Raw genomic sequence first — 14,808 nt, 5'->3', positions numbered from 1 at the left:
AGCAGAACAAGTCTAATGTCTTTTCATCACGCCAGCCCTTTAAATACTTGGAAGACAGCTTTGAGGACATACCCTCCCCCCAAATATTTTCTTCTTTTGGCTAAACATCTCCAGTTCCTTCAATTAACCTATATGGCATAAAGAAATTACATGTGACAAAACTGATGGATACATACGTGTATGTATGTTTATGTATACACACATAAACAAACATGCATATATGTATATTTACACACATATATTTATTAAAGAATCTTTTGGACAACAAAAGGCAATGAAATTTCCATTTCTTCACTGTCAAGGTAGAGGATAACGGGTGTGGAAAACTACCTGTGCTGTACTGTCAGACATAGTCAATGTGTTGGCTAGTTCTGCTGAATTGCTTTTTCTTCCCACTTTTCTTTTTAACTTACATAACAAGGGATGGCTCACTGGATAAGGAGACAAATCTAAAAAAAAATGGGATGTAAAAATAAGACAAGATTTTAAAAATAATTTAGCCAGAATTAATTTGAAGGAAACAGACGGCAAAAACAATCATGGCTATCACACACTTCCAAAAAAGTCTATCACCCAAAATTTATAAGATGTTGATGAGAATTTATGAGTAAAATCCATTCTCCAACAGATAAGCTGTCAAAATAGGAACTGAAATTCTTACACAGAAATTGAAATGATCAAATACTACCTGAAAATTTTTTCTAACAATAACTGAGTTAATACCTTTTATCCATAAAACTGTTAAATATTAAATATATGAAAAGTCAATTCTGGCTGTGGAAAAACACCACACTAGATTACCGACATAGTGGTCAAGCTGTGAATTGTTGGAACCTTTTCGAAAAACAGTAAGATACTATACAATAAAAGGAAGCACAGTACCGAATCCTGGATTTTTAGTCAGGAAAACCTGAGTTCAAATCCAGTTTGTTACTCACGACTTGGGTGATCCTGGGCAAGTTACTGAAACTTTGTTTGCCTCTGTTTCCTCAACTGTAAAATGAGGATCAAAATAACACCTACTTTACAGGGTTGTTGGGGGGATGAAATGAGAAAACATTTGTAAAGCAGTTTACAGATCTTAAAGCATTATTTTAATGCTAGTTATTATTATTAGTAGTACAGTAGTTTTACTGTTACTGTTATTATTACTACCATTGCAGTCCAAAGATTATACCCTAGGGTTTTTTCTTTTGGATTCAGAAGGGTGGGGTGGGATCAGACTGGTCATTTCATTGGTATGAGAAATTACCAATGAGGAAAATTCCCTTTGCCGGTGCACATCAGTACCTGCTGTGAGAATTATGGTACTAGAGAGCTGTCTGGGGAGCCCAAGGTTCTTATTGGCAGAAAAAAAAAGTGCATGTATTTTAAAAATTATGCATAGCAGCATTATTTTCAATAGGAAAAACAAAACTAGAAACAACCCAAAAGATGATTGAATAGCTTTTAAAAACTGTTGGATAAATAAAATATACTATTATTGTCAAAAAATGATAAAAATAGTAATAATAGCTAGCACTTTAAGATTTGCAAAGCACTTTATGTATACAAGCATTTATTAAGCAACTTCTATGTGCCAGGCACTGTGGTAAGTCCTTTTCAAATATCTCATTTTCTCTTCACAACAACCCTGGGAGATAGGTGGTATTACTGTCTCTGTTTTACAGATAGGAAACTCACTCAGATGAGGTTAAATGGCTTTCCCCGGATCACACAGTGTCTATGACCAGCTTTGGCTCAGGAAAACTAATGTCTTCCTGACTCCTAGTCCAGGGCTCTATCCACCACGACACTTATCCATCTCTAATATGTTAATATATGTTAACTCAGTTGATCCTCATAATAACCCTAGTAGGTGGTATTATTCCCATTTTACAAGTCACAGATAAGTTAAGTGACCTGCACATGTGCACAAAGCTAATAAATGTCTGAGGGTAGGGTTTGAACTTGGGTCTTTCTGACCCTAAGTCCTGCACTCTACCTACTGTACCATCTAGCTACCTCAATACAAAGAAATTTATGAAGAATTTTTTTTGGAAGTGAGGCAGAGTGAAAGTAGAATTTAAAAAAGGGAACCTCACAAAAAATAATTAAAGCCACAATATACTCTCTGACTACAACTAGGTAAACAAGAATAACCACAGTAACAAAATCAAGGAAGATATACCAAGAATAAAAACTTTCACTATGAATAATGTAAACAGATAGGATGATTTTGCTGTTGTCTTGTTAAAGACAGATACATATTTAAAATTTTTCTTTTATTAAAAAACTAAATAATATAAAATTTAGTTTTATTACAATTTTAAATTTTATCTATATGTTATATAAATTAAAATGCATTTTTTCATAGGCAAGCATGTGACATGCACTATGCTAAGTGCTTGTCACAGAAGACAGTTCTGCTCATTTTAACTTGAGCAGACAATTATAAAAGGATTTCACCAGGAAGATAGATGGCAAGCCCAAGAGTCCTCAGAGTACACCATACTGCCATCTGTTGGGCATAGAGGCACAGTGGATGACGGCAAGGCCTAGAGTTCTGAAAGCAGTATTAGGATACATGGTCGGGCCTGCTAGTTTTCAGGGAAGGGCTAAGGCTAATTAAAAGGCTTTTTTTTTTTTGTTATATTCAGAGCAAGAAGAACAAGGAAAAAGCAGCTAATGATGTTACAAACACCAGCAAGAAACCTGAAAAGCCTCACCTAACTCCCCCTGATGCTTTAAGATGGCTATAACTTCCCTCCTAATTCTTCTCTCCTCCGTCTCAGGTAAATCCTCCACAATCTCCCACCTATCTTTCCAAATTAATTTCATTAACATTCCGCTTTTACTATGTTCCAAACAAACTGGACTACTCGCTGCTCCAAGAACTTGACATTCACAGGCTTCATTCAGCAAATTCCCTCATGCTACGAGGCTTTCACCCTGGCCCTCTGTAGCCCCCCTTTTCCTGCCAGAACTTTCATTTTAAGGAAGGGCCTAGACCAGCTATCCTTTTATTCCTCTCTGGGCTCTACTTCCACCAAGCCCTCGCTTTTATAGGTATGTGTTTATTCTCTATTAGACAGTAAGCTCCCCGAGGGCAGGGACCGCCTCTCTTTTGGCTTCCATTGGCGTTCCCAGCACTTGGCCAGGGCCTGGAGCACAGTAAGGGCTTAATAAATGCTAATAAACGCGCTAACCCTTTCCTCATCCTCAAGCTTCCAGATGTCAGGGGCTTTTTCATTTTTTCGGTCTTTGTATCCCCAGCGCCTAGCATGGTGCTTGACTTTGAATTGAGCACGATTTGTCGGAGAAGCGAAGCTCCCCCTTTTTAACTAGTTCCGTTTTTAGGCTGTCCTGTGTCATTGTATCTGAAGCATTTCATAGACACTCTCAAGACGGGTTGGGAGGAGGAGAAACCGAACCACCAACCTTCTCACAAACTCCTTTCCTCCAACCCCGCCTGTGACTCATGGGATGAAGTGGGGTCCACGATAGGTCGGCCTTCCTTCATAAGAAAACCGGCAACTGCCGGACTGGAGGCGCGGAGAGCCTAAAGTGAAGGCCCACGGTCACGCGTGAGGCGGCGGCCTTTCAGGCCAGTCTCTTTTCGTACGAAACTGACGGTCCTTCGGTCAACTAGGGATAGCTGCGGGGCAGGGCGGGGCAGGATAGCGAGAGGCTGCAGGCAGAGCCCCGGACACTACACGGGAGGCCGCGGGACAGGCGAGGGCCCAGGGGCTCCGAGGCAAGCCAGAGAGGGCGCAGGCAAAGTTATAGGGGAGGGTCTCCCCCTCCCCCTGGGGTACTCTGAGTTACTGGTTGGTGTTCTCACCGCGGGACTGGGGTGGGGGAGGGGGGAAGACTACGATTTCACCCGAGCGTTGGTGCAGACTAGGGAACCATTTCGCTTCTCGTTTCCCAGGTAACAGGCCCGGAAATGATGCAAACCATCGCTTCCGGCCCCGCCTCCTTGACGGCCGTCTAGAGGTGAAGGAGCACGTGGGACTGAAGGCCGTGGTGTCTGCTTTCGTCCCTTGTCACCTGCAGCTCCCTCCAGGGAGGGTCAAAAAAAAACAAAACAAAAACCGAGGCAGGAAGTCGCCGCGAGATGGCGCTCTTCTCTAGCTGGCAGTCTCTATCGGCGACCTTGGGGCAAAGGACTGCAGAAAGAAAAGGAATTTCCATTCAGATCTCCTCTCCTCTCCTCCTTCCGGTGGTGAAGTGACTTTCCCAAGGTCAGGCTGGTAATCAGTTAGTTAAGAGGCGGAGACAGGATTTCAACCCAGCCCTCCCGACTCCGAAGCAGTACTTTTATGAAGCCCTGTTTCTTAAAGGACAGGACAACCTCCCCCGAACCTGTTAATTTTAAATGAATATGTATGGTATATGGAATACGTATGGTATTTAAGTGATTGTGTTTAGAACGAATAGGGCAACAATTTTAAAGATTGCATATGTGTTAAATGAATATATATATTTTATATGCGAGATATAGATGTGTCTTGTTTGCCCATAACTATAAATATACATACAGGTATACAAAATTATGCACACATACTCTGTGTGCACATAATTTATATTGTAGCATATATACATATATAGCGTGTTTACACTATGTATGTGCACATACAGTATGTTTGTATTATATATTGTATGTGCATATATGTATACATACACTATAGATATACACATAGTATATATGTGTAGTATATATGTAGCATATATAGTGTATATGTGGTGTATAGTTATACTACGTATGTACATATATAGCTATGAGCTGACCAAGATGTATACATCTTGCACATATATAATATGTCTATTCATTTAAAACTAACACCCTCCCCCTCCCCCACCCGCCAACAGGTATGATATGTAGTCATGAGCGAACCAAGAGAGCTTGCTTTCACATTCTTGGAATGGAAGCCCATTCAGTCCTTGCTCCATAACAGCTAGCATTTACATAGTGCTTTAAGGTCTGCTGGACTGGTTACAGATGTTATCTCATTATATCCCTCACAACAACCCTGGGTGCTATGGTTGTAATCCCCATTTTACAGATGAAAGAACTGAGGCAGACAGGTTGAGTGACTTGCCCACTTTCACACAACTAGTAAGTATCTGAGGCAGTATGTGAATTTAGGTCTTGATTCAATCTGATGAGCTCACAGAGATAGGGAATTGTGCTACAGGGTCTCAGCGCTAATGAAATTGACAATCTAGAAGGGGAATAAGACCACTGCCAATATATATTATATCTAGATCCATGTATCTGCATATATAGTATAAAAATACTAAATGGTAAATAATAGGTGCGAAACACAATAGTCTATGAGGCCAGAGCATGGGAGGATTCTTATAGGAGGAAGCATTTGTGTGGGACTTTGATATTTTGGAAAGTAGAGAAGGGAGGACATTCCAGGTGGGAAATGGCAGTAGTGACGATTTGTGGAAGCCCCCAGCTAAGAAACAGCCATCATGTTCTAGTAGTTTCTCACTAATACTCCGGGGTGTAAGAAAATTTGAGTGAAGTCAATAAGCAGCAATCACTTGATAATTAACTCCTTTATTAATCTAGCTCTGTAACCATGACATATTTATGTTTAATATGCAATATAGCTGTAACCTTGCTAATTTAAAAAGAATTGAAACGGCCTATAAAAATTGATCAGCGCACAGTTCATAAAAACAACTTTGTGAATGAAGTTTAGTAAAATAGGAAAAGGGAACAAAATTAAGATATGCAAGTTTTACATCATAGCTATAATCCTGTGAATTTTTATAAATTAAATAGGTTTCGTTGTTTTTTGTTTGATGTATTGGACTGTATCTTAGATTTTAAAATGTTATGTGACATTTTGTTAATGTACGCTTATAATGTTCTTCAAAGTTCTTATTTTAGGGATGGGGTTTAAATTTGGAGAGAAAGCTAAGTACCTCGGTTGTCACAGAAAAAGAAACCAGTACTACAGAATTTCTTCAGTTATGAGTTCTAGGTAGGCCCAGGCCATGATTTAACTTGATAGTATATGTAAAGGGCTTTAAATTCCTCAGAAGAAAATTATTTTTAAATATAGCAATTCTTCTAAGGTAACCAATAAGGATTACTAAGACTTGAGACCCTCAGCTGGTATCATTTGGAGGATGATATGCCAATGAAGCAAAACTTGCTGGAATTTCTGGATTGCCTTACTTATGATAATTTTCATTTTATGCACAGACTATCAAATCAGTAGTTTTGTTCTCCATTTAGAGAGCAAAGAGTTTATTCCTATAAACCAGGGCTGTCCAAAATGCTGCCCGTGGCCCACAGGGTGATTTATTCAGCCTGCCTACAAGCATAGAAATTTACATAAATGCTTTGGTAAAGTAAGCCAAGCTACTGCAGAGCTCTCATTAAAATGGCACATCAAGATAAATCATCTATTGTTTCAATAAAAACCTAAGGTTGGACAGCCCTGCTATAAATTACGTAGAGGCAAAACAGAAAGGTAAGATAAAATGAAGAAAAATTTATTTTTTTTAAGGACAAAATTATTACATAAAGTATAGTATTTAGTGGAGAGCCATTTCCTTGTTTGGGCTCTGATGGTTCAGAGAGAGTGTAAATAACAGTTGTTTCTGTTTTGACCAGAAACTCTGTGAGTCTTCCCCTCCAAGATTGTTTGTTTGTTTTTGGAGTAGGTAAAAGAGGCCACTCTTTACCTCATTCCTTACCTAGCCTTAATCACTGAAAGGGCTTTGCCTCAGACAAACTGAGACCTGGGAAAGACCATAGCTTAAAAGGGCAAGGTCTTCCACTGTATCCAGGGCCATCTCCAATCATTCAGATCTATATCTTGCTACTGGACCCAGATGGCTCTGGAGAAGAAAGTGAGGCTGGTAACTTTGCACATCCCTTCCTCACTTAAATCTAATTCACTTGCAAGTCATGAAATCACCTTCCCGATGTCATGGTCCTTTTCAAGAATGAAGGACAAACAACAACAGTAGTCACTCATTCACTTGCCCTACTCCCTTCTAACAAAACCCGTGTTTTGAGGAACATATGTCTTATTGATGTAGATATCCATCACTAAAGAAAGATTGAAAAGCATCCCCACCTTCTCATTATGTGGGATTCATATCTGTTTCTTGTTAATTTTTAAAAACAACAATTTTTTCTGTACTTGAGAAACACCAAATAACATGAATATTCCATGTGCAAAAAAGAACAGAGTATTGTACAGACAACTACAACTTCTATTACAAGCAGTTTTTTTTAAAAAGCACATAATAAATTCAATATGTTCATTTAAAGCTCTCCTGCTTGTCTATATCTGCCTCAGAACCTCCTTCTGTTTTCTTCTATGTCTTTTTGAAAATGTTTCAATGACCCCTCTTTCTACTATTTCTTTTGTGAATCATTACTAATCTCTTGTTCTTTGACCCACCAGTTCTTTAGGATTCGGTTATTTAGCCTCTATTGAACTTTGAATACTTTGTTCAAAGACCTATAACTGTATTGCATTGTTATTATTGTTTTGTTGTTATGGAAGGATGCACTTAATATTTCTGCTTTTCTGCATTTGTTTATGAGGTTCTTCTGCCCTACTTCTGTAGCTTATTAATAATTACAAAGCATTTTCCTCACAACACCTCTGAGATAGGTTGTGTATCATCCCTATTTCACAGATGAGGAAGATGAGGTGCAGAATCATGCAGCCAGTAGATAACTGAGCCTGCATTGGTGCTCTTTTCAGTACACCATAATGCTTCTCAAAGTTGTCCTGGCTTATCACCAGATCCTAGCAACATGGTAGAGGATGGAATATGTATCCACAAATTGGTCAAGGAAGCAAGACAGGGAATTGTAAGAAGCAAAAATGAGAAAGGAGTATTATTTGAAACTGCTATCACCTAGCCCCCAAATGCCAACAAAATCTTCTGAAAGTCTGTTGGACCCCTTATCAGAATAATATATGTTGCTTACATTCATAACTGAAAGAAATGATAAAATTTCAGTCCGGAAGCTGGGGAAGAAACTTCTGGGTCATGTGAACAGCAAAGTGGAGGACCCCCACAACCTCTCAAACCTCTCCAAAACAGAAATTATGCACCAAAGATAAAGCAACTTCAGCTGTATTTGTAATCTAGGACACCCAGAACCTAAAACATGTTTTTTAAAACTGCTAAAACCATGAACTGCTGTTCGTTGACCCTGATCTTATTCAGCACCCCTCTTCCATCTCCTGTGTTACCGGCTGCAAGGTTGCAGTAGCTGACCCAAGGATACGACACGGGGAGGGTATAGATCAGTGATGGGCTGCATAATCAGGGGCATCATGGGGGAGGGTCCCTTCCATTGGGCAGTGTCCTCCCTGACACCTGAAATAACTGGCATTATTCTGGGAGTGAGGCACAATGGAAAAGAGGAGTCCACAAGGCAAGTTCTACAAGTCAGTGGCAGAAACCTCCCATAGGGAGGAGAGCCTAGAATGGATTCTTTAGATTAGAAGCTTTGATTGTATGAAGAATACAGAGAAAAGAGAGAAACTAGACAATTATGGAGGTCATGAATCAGAGAATGAGGATCTAGAGTAGACAGAAGGAGAAGGTAGATAGGGAAACCCTTTTTGAAAAGGGATGCAAAAGAAAAATTTAAAATAATGAACAGGACTAGTTGAAGGGGATGAAAGGAAAGAAAAACCTACTTGACTAACTGAAAGGAAAAAAGAGCAGAAACATTATATAACCAAATAAAAGTTCATGAAAATAAAGATGCCATTTTTACCCATCCAAATTCACAGACTCCTTGAAATCTATCCAGATAAAGAACTTCATCTCTAGATGACAGTGTTCTTTACCTACTCATTCTCCAAGAACATTTTGTCTAGACCTCTCTTTTTCTTCTATCATTCTATGTTGTATTTGTACTCTCTATATATAACATATATGGTAGCAGGGTGTCTTTGTAATCTTTTATGACTAGCTGGGACCATGGACAGAGGTGGCTGTCAATCAACCAAACACTCCCCCTCACACTACTACATAACCCTCTGGTTCATCTTGTCCAGAAATAGGGGGATCATATCCCAACTTGTCTATGCACTTTTGTTTCCCCAAATTTGCCGTTATTTTAATTAACTCCACTCATGATTACAGTCATGGTTAAACAGCAGTTTAATCATAAAAATGTAATAAAATTCAAAGCAAAAGGCATATATATATACATATATTTTATTTATATATGTGTATATATATAATGCATATATATGCACATATATACTGTGTGTGTGTGTGTGTGTGTGTGTGTGTATTAAAGTACAAAATTCCGCTCACATCCTTGGTCCGACAAGGCAGGAAAATGCCATTCAAGTTGGCATCCAGTTCCCTCTGACTGCAGCTTTCTCAGATGAGGTATGGATCTCAGAAACATGAAATCAACATCTGATCATCAGTGACTAGATGTGAGAGGCATAGGGAGACACTGTCTAAACCCACAGAAGATAAAGGGACTTGAAATCCAGAGATTCGCTCTCACTCTCCTGCCACCTGCTACCACCTACCCTGCTAGCAACCAGAAGGCTTCTTCTCATTCCCACTGTCATTGGTTCCACTTGCAGCTTGAGCAATTATCTTTCCTTCAACAGAAGGAGTTAATGCTTAAAAACCCCAAAGACCAGCATAGTGTGAAGCCCAACGGGGGAAAATCAGTATGCTGAATCTCTCTGGCACTGATTCCTTTCATCTCTTCGTGTTCGAAATCTCATGCCAATTTTTCTCACATCATCTCTATTCTTTGCTCTTCCCATCAGTACCCTTATAGGGGAGCAACATATTCCTGTTACATATTTTATTTATTTGTGTGCCTGTAGTCTGCCTATTTGACTATAAACTCCTTGAGGGCAGAGACAGAGGTTTTTTTTTTAACCTTTGTATCCTTAGCATCTAGCATATTACCTTGTACATAATAAGCACTTAATATATTGAATTAAATACATGAATCCCAGCATTTTTTCTTTGTTAGCATATCGAGAAATTTTTCAAAGAAATGTGGCATGATAGCATTCCCATATTTTCTTTATTCCTTACACATAACTTTCTCTGTTCTCTATTCCTTATACATAACTTTCACTGAATAATCTTTTAAGAAAACAGGATCTGAAAATTTCTAAAATCTTCCTGTTTCTGTTAATACTTTATACAGCTCCTTAAGGATATGTATATAAAACAAATATTTATACCTACTAAGCACCATTTTTAACCCACTGCTTAAAAAGTATCATGTGGTAAATTATTTTATCTAATATGGTTGGGGACTGGGATAGTCTCATTTATCAGATATTCTTGCTAATAGATACTTAGCATGTGTAGCATGCAAACTGTGCATACTACATTTCATTTCAATGTTTCTGGTTTCCATGAGCCCTTCTTATGACATGGATTAGGATATATTTTTCTCTTAGAATTTTGTAACTGCAAATGCCATCTTTCCTCTGGGGAATGTAATTGAATTGATAGTGCTTGCTAAAGACTACATATATGAACACACACATTTATACAACAGTATATGAATAATTTTGGGCTTTCTTTCCCTTGTTAGGATCTCTGTGTCTTACAGGCTTATTCTCTCCCTATGCAGTAGAATCTAAGTTAGCATTCATATGTAGAGTATCAAAGGAAAACTTTTTAAGCATCTCTGTAAGAGGCCTTTGGGCCATATTTCAAAGAACAGCCCAAGATTGTCCTACCGTTTGATAAGCAATCCCGTGTTCATCTTGTCGAAAGCAAAATATTGTCTTCTTTACACATGTCACAGCAAAATTCCCCTGCTCTCCTTGCTGGAAACCTGATTTTCAGTCACCTCTCATTCTTACTAGTAACTCTTGGTCTATATATTTCAGGTTTTTATAGACTTCAGTCTTGCTACTTACTAGCTTTATGACCTTGGACAATCACTTCTATTTGAACTTAGTTACGTCATTTGTAAAATGAGTAGTTAGATTAAATAGCTAAGGCTATTTCCAGCTCTAAATTCTATAATATCCTCTGGTGAACCTTAATGTTTCTAAGGTATAGAAACCTAATCTTTTTAGTTTATTGATGCTCCACACTCCCTTAGTAATTCACTTGTATATCTCTGGACCTTTTCCAATACCACCATATTTTTTTTAAGGTGCAATGGCTGTAGTGGCCTACAGTATCCTGTGTGTGGAACCATCAAAGTTTTTTTTCACATTTTTAAAAATTTAATATATTTAGTTTTCAGCATTGATTTTCACAAGAGTTTGAATTACAAATTTTCTCCCCATTTCTACCCTCCCCCAACTCCAAGATAGCGTATATTCTGGTTGCCCTGTTCCCCAATCAGCCCTCCCTTCTGTCACCCCACTCCCCCCCCATCCCCTTTTGCCTTCCTTTCTTGTAGGGCAAGATAAATTTCTACGCCCCATTGCCTGTGTATCTTATTTTCTAGTTGCATGCAAAAACTTTTGTTTTTGTTTTTGAACATCTGTTTTTAAAACTTTGAGTTCCAAATTCTCTCCCCTCTTCCCTTCCCACCCACCCTCCCTGAGAACATAGGTTCACATGTGTATCATTATGTATAACCCTTCCACAATACTCATGTTGTGAAAGACTCACCATATTTTGCTCCTTCCTAACCTATCCCCCTTTATTGGATTTTCTCTCTTGACTCTGTCCCCTTTCCAAAGTGTTTGTTTTTGATTACCTCCACCCCCATCTGCCCTCCCTTCTATCATCCCCCCCTTTTTTACCTTCTTCCTCCTTCTTTCCTGTGGGGTAAGATACCCAATTGAGTATGTATGGTATTCCCTCCTCAGGTCAAATCTGATGAGAGCAAGATTCACTCATTCCCCCTCACCTGCCTTCTCTTCTCTTCCTACAGAACTGCTTTTTCTTGCCATTTTTATGCAAGATAATTTACCCCATTCTATCTCTCCCTATCTCCCTCTCTCAATATATTCCTCTCTCATTCCTTAATTTGATTTTATTTCTTTTAGATATCTTCCCTTCATCTTCAACTCACCCTGTGCCGGCTCTCTCTCTCTCTCTCTCCATATATATATATATATATATATATATATATATATATATATATGCATACATATATACATACATACACACTCACATATACATATATATATATACATAAAGATATATATACACACACACATAAAGATATATATATACACACACATAAAGACATATATATACACATGTATATGAGTGTGTGTGTGTGTGTGTGTGTGTGTGTGTATATATGCATATTTCCTTCAGCTACCCTAACACTGAGGTCTCATGAATCATACACATCATCTTTCCATGTAGGAATGTAAACAAAACAGTTCAACTTTAGTAAGTCCCTTGCAATTTCTTTTTCTTGTTCTTTTTCTTGATTACCTTTTCATGCTTCTCTTGATTCTTGTGTTTGAAAGTCAAATTTTCTATTCAGCTCTGGTCTTTTCACTGAGAAAGCTTGAAAGTCCTCTATTTTATTGAAAATCCATATTTTGCCTTGGAGCATGATACTCAGTTTTGCTGGGTAGGTGATTCTTGGTTTTAATCCTAGCTCCATTGACCTCTGGAATATCGTATTCCAAACCCTTCGATCTCTTAATGTAGAAGCTGCTAGATCTTGGGTTATTCTGATTGTGTTTCCACAGTACTCAAATTGTTTCTTTCTGGCTGCTAGCAGTATTTTCTCCTTGATCTGGGAGCTCTGGAATTTGGCGACAGTATTCCTAGGAGATTTGTTTTTGGGATCTATTTGAGGAGGCGATCGGTAGATTCTTTCAATTTCTATTTTGCCCTGTGGCTCTAGAATATCAGGGCAGTTCTCCTGGATAATTTCTTGAAAGATGATATCTAGCCTCTTTTTTTGATCATGGCTTTCAAGTAGTCCAATAATTTTTAAATTATCTCTCCTGGATCTATTTTCCAGGTCAGTGGTTTTTCCAAGGAGATATTTCACATTGTCTTCCATTTTTTCATTCCTTTGGTTCTGTTTTATAGTATCTTGATTTCTCACAAAGTCACTAGCTTCCACTTGCTCCAATCTAATTTTTAAAGTAGTATTTTCTTCAGTGGTCTTTTGGACCTCCTTTTCCATTTGGGTGATTCTGCCTTTCAAGGCATTCTTCTCCTTGTTGACTTTTTGGAGTTCTTTTGCCATTTGAGTTAGTCTATTTTTTAAGGTGTTGTTTTCTTCAGTGTATTTTTCAGTATTATTTTGGGTCTCCTTTAGCAAGTCATTGACTTGTTTTTCATGGTTTTCTCACATGCTTCTCATTTCTCTTCCCAATTTTTCCTCTACTTCTCTAACTTGCTTTTCCAAATCCTCTTTGATCTCTTCCATGGCCTGAGACCAGTTCATGTTTTTCTGGGAGGCTTTTTTTGTAGGCTGTTTGACTTTGTTGACTCCTTCTGTCTGTATGTTTTGGTCTTCTTTGTCACCAAAGAAAGATTCCAGAGTCTGAAACTGAATCTGGGTGCGTTTTCGCTGCCTGGCCATATTCCCAGCCAACTGACTTGACCCTTGAGATTTTCAGCAGGTATGACTGCTTGTAGAGTTAAGTGAACTATGTTCCAAGCTTGGGGGGATGCGCCAGCTCTGCCACAGCAGCACTCCTCCTTCCCCAAGAACCCCCAACCCGGACTGGACTTAGATCTTCAGCAGGCTCTTCACTCTTGCTCTGATCCGCCACTTAATTCCTCCCACCAGGTGGGCCTGGGCCCGGAAGCAACCGCACCTGTACTTCTGTAGCTGCCCCACCTCCGCTGCCCCTGGGGTGGTGCCCGAACTGCAAACTCCTTTTTTCACTCTGTCCCCAGCAGCTTTTCCCACTAACCTTCTCTGTTGTCTTTGGTGTTTGTGGGTTAAGAAGTCTGGTAACTGCTGCAGCTCACTGATTCAGGGCACTACGGCACGCTCTTCCCGGCTCCTGGTCTGGTTGGTCTGCGCTGCCCACGCTGGGCTCTGCTCCGCTTGGCTCTGCTCCCAGCTCCGTGCAGGATAGACCTCACCCAGAGACCATCCAGGCTGTCCTGGGCTGGAGCCCTGCTTCCCTCTGCTATTTTGTGGGTTCTGCAGTTCTAGAATTGGTTCAGAGCCATTTTTTATAGGTTTTTGGAGGGACTCGGCGGGGAGCTCACGCTAGTCCCTGCTTTCCAGCTGCCATCTTGGCTCCGCCCCCCAACAAAGTTTTATAGACTGGTATTTTATGCTTTCTGTTTTGTTTTCAGAATCCTTCCTGATGATGCGCAGAATTTATAAGTTATACTGTCTTTGAAAACTTAACAAACCCTAAGCCAAAGACTTTGAAAAATTTTTTAATGTGGCACAGCAACTTGAATTTCTTTTCCTAAACTCAATATGTGTGTAATACACACACACGTACACGTATATATCATACAATATGTATTTATATATAGCATACACACATATGTGTGTGTTTGTTTAAATGTAAATATTTAGTAGGCACCTAGGTGTTTCAGTGAATAGAGTACTGGATGTAGAGTCAAAAACTTCTGAGTTCGAACCAGCCTCAGACATTTACTAGTCGCGTGACTCTAGATAAGTCACTCATCATCTTTAAAATGGGTATAATAGCACCTGCATCGCAGGGTTGATGTGAAGATCAAAATGAAGTAACATTAAGTAAACTGCTTTGCAAACCTGAAGGTGCTATATTATTATATTTATACCATAGAAGCTCTTCAGTGCGATCTACTTGAAAGAGTGAATTTCAGGGCCACTTGGAAAAGATCAGCCCAGCTGTCCATTTAGGATAACAATAGATTGCATTTATATAGTGC

At 39.1% G+C, this 14,808-nt stretch overlaps 1 protein-coding gene across 1 annotated transcript in view; it reads right to left on the bottom strand.

The window, feature by feature from the left end:
- C2H11orf65 (chromosome 2 C11orf65 homolog) overlaps nt 1-3,526 on the bottom strand; it is a 58,523-nt gene extending 54,997 nt beyond the window's left edge. Inside the window, exon 1 of the mRNA XM_036745762.1 lies at nt 3,421-3,526. The gene's annotated coding sequence lies outside the window, so the exon portion shown is untranslated. The remainder of the gene's footprint in view (nt 1-3,420) is intronic.
- Nucleotides 3,527-14,808: the final 11,282 nt, after the last annotated feature.

This window comes from Trichosurus vulpecula, chromosome 2 (genome assembly GCF_011100635.1).
Source record: "Trichosurus vulpecula isolate mTriVul1 chromosome 2, mTriVul1.pri, whole genome shotgun sequence".
Classification (NCBI taxonomy): Eukaryota; Metazoa; Chordata; class Mammalia; order Diprotodontia; family Phalangeridae; genus Trichosurus; species Trichosurus vulpecula.
The sequence above is the reverse complement of the archived record's forward strand: the minus strand, read 5'-3'. Positions and strand labels throughout refer to the sequence as shown.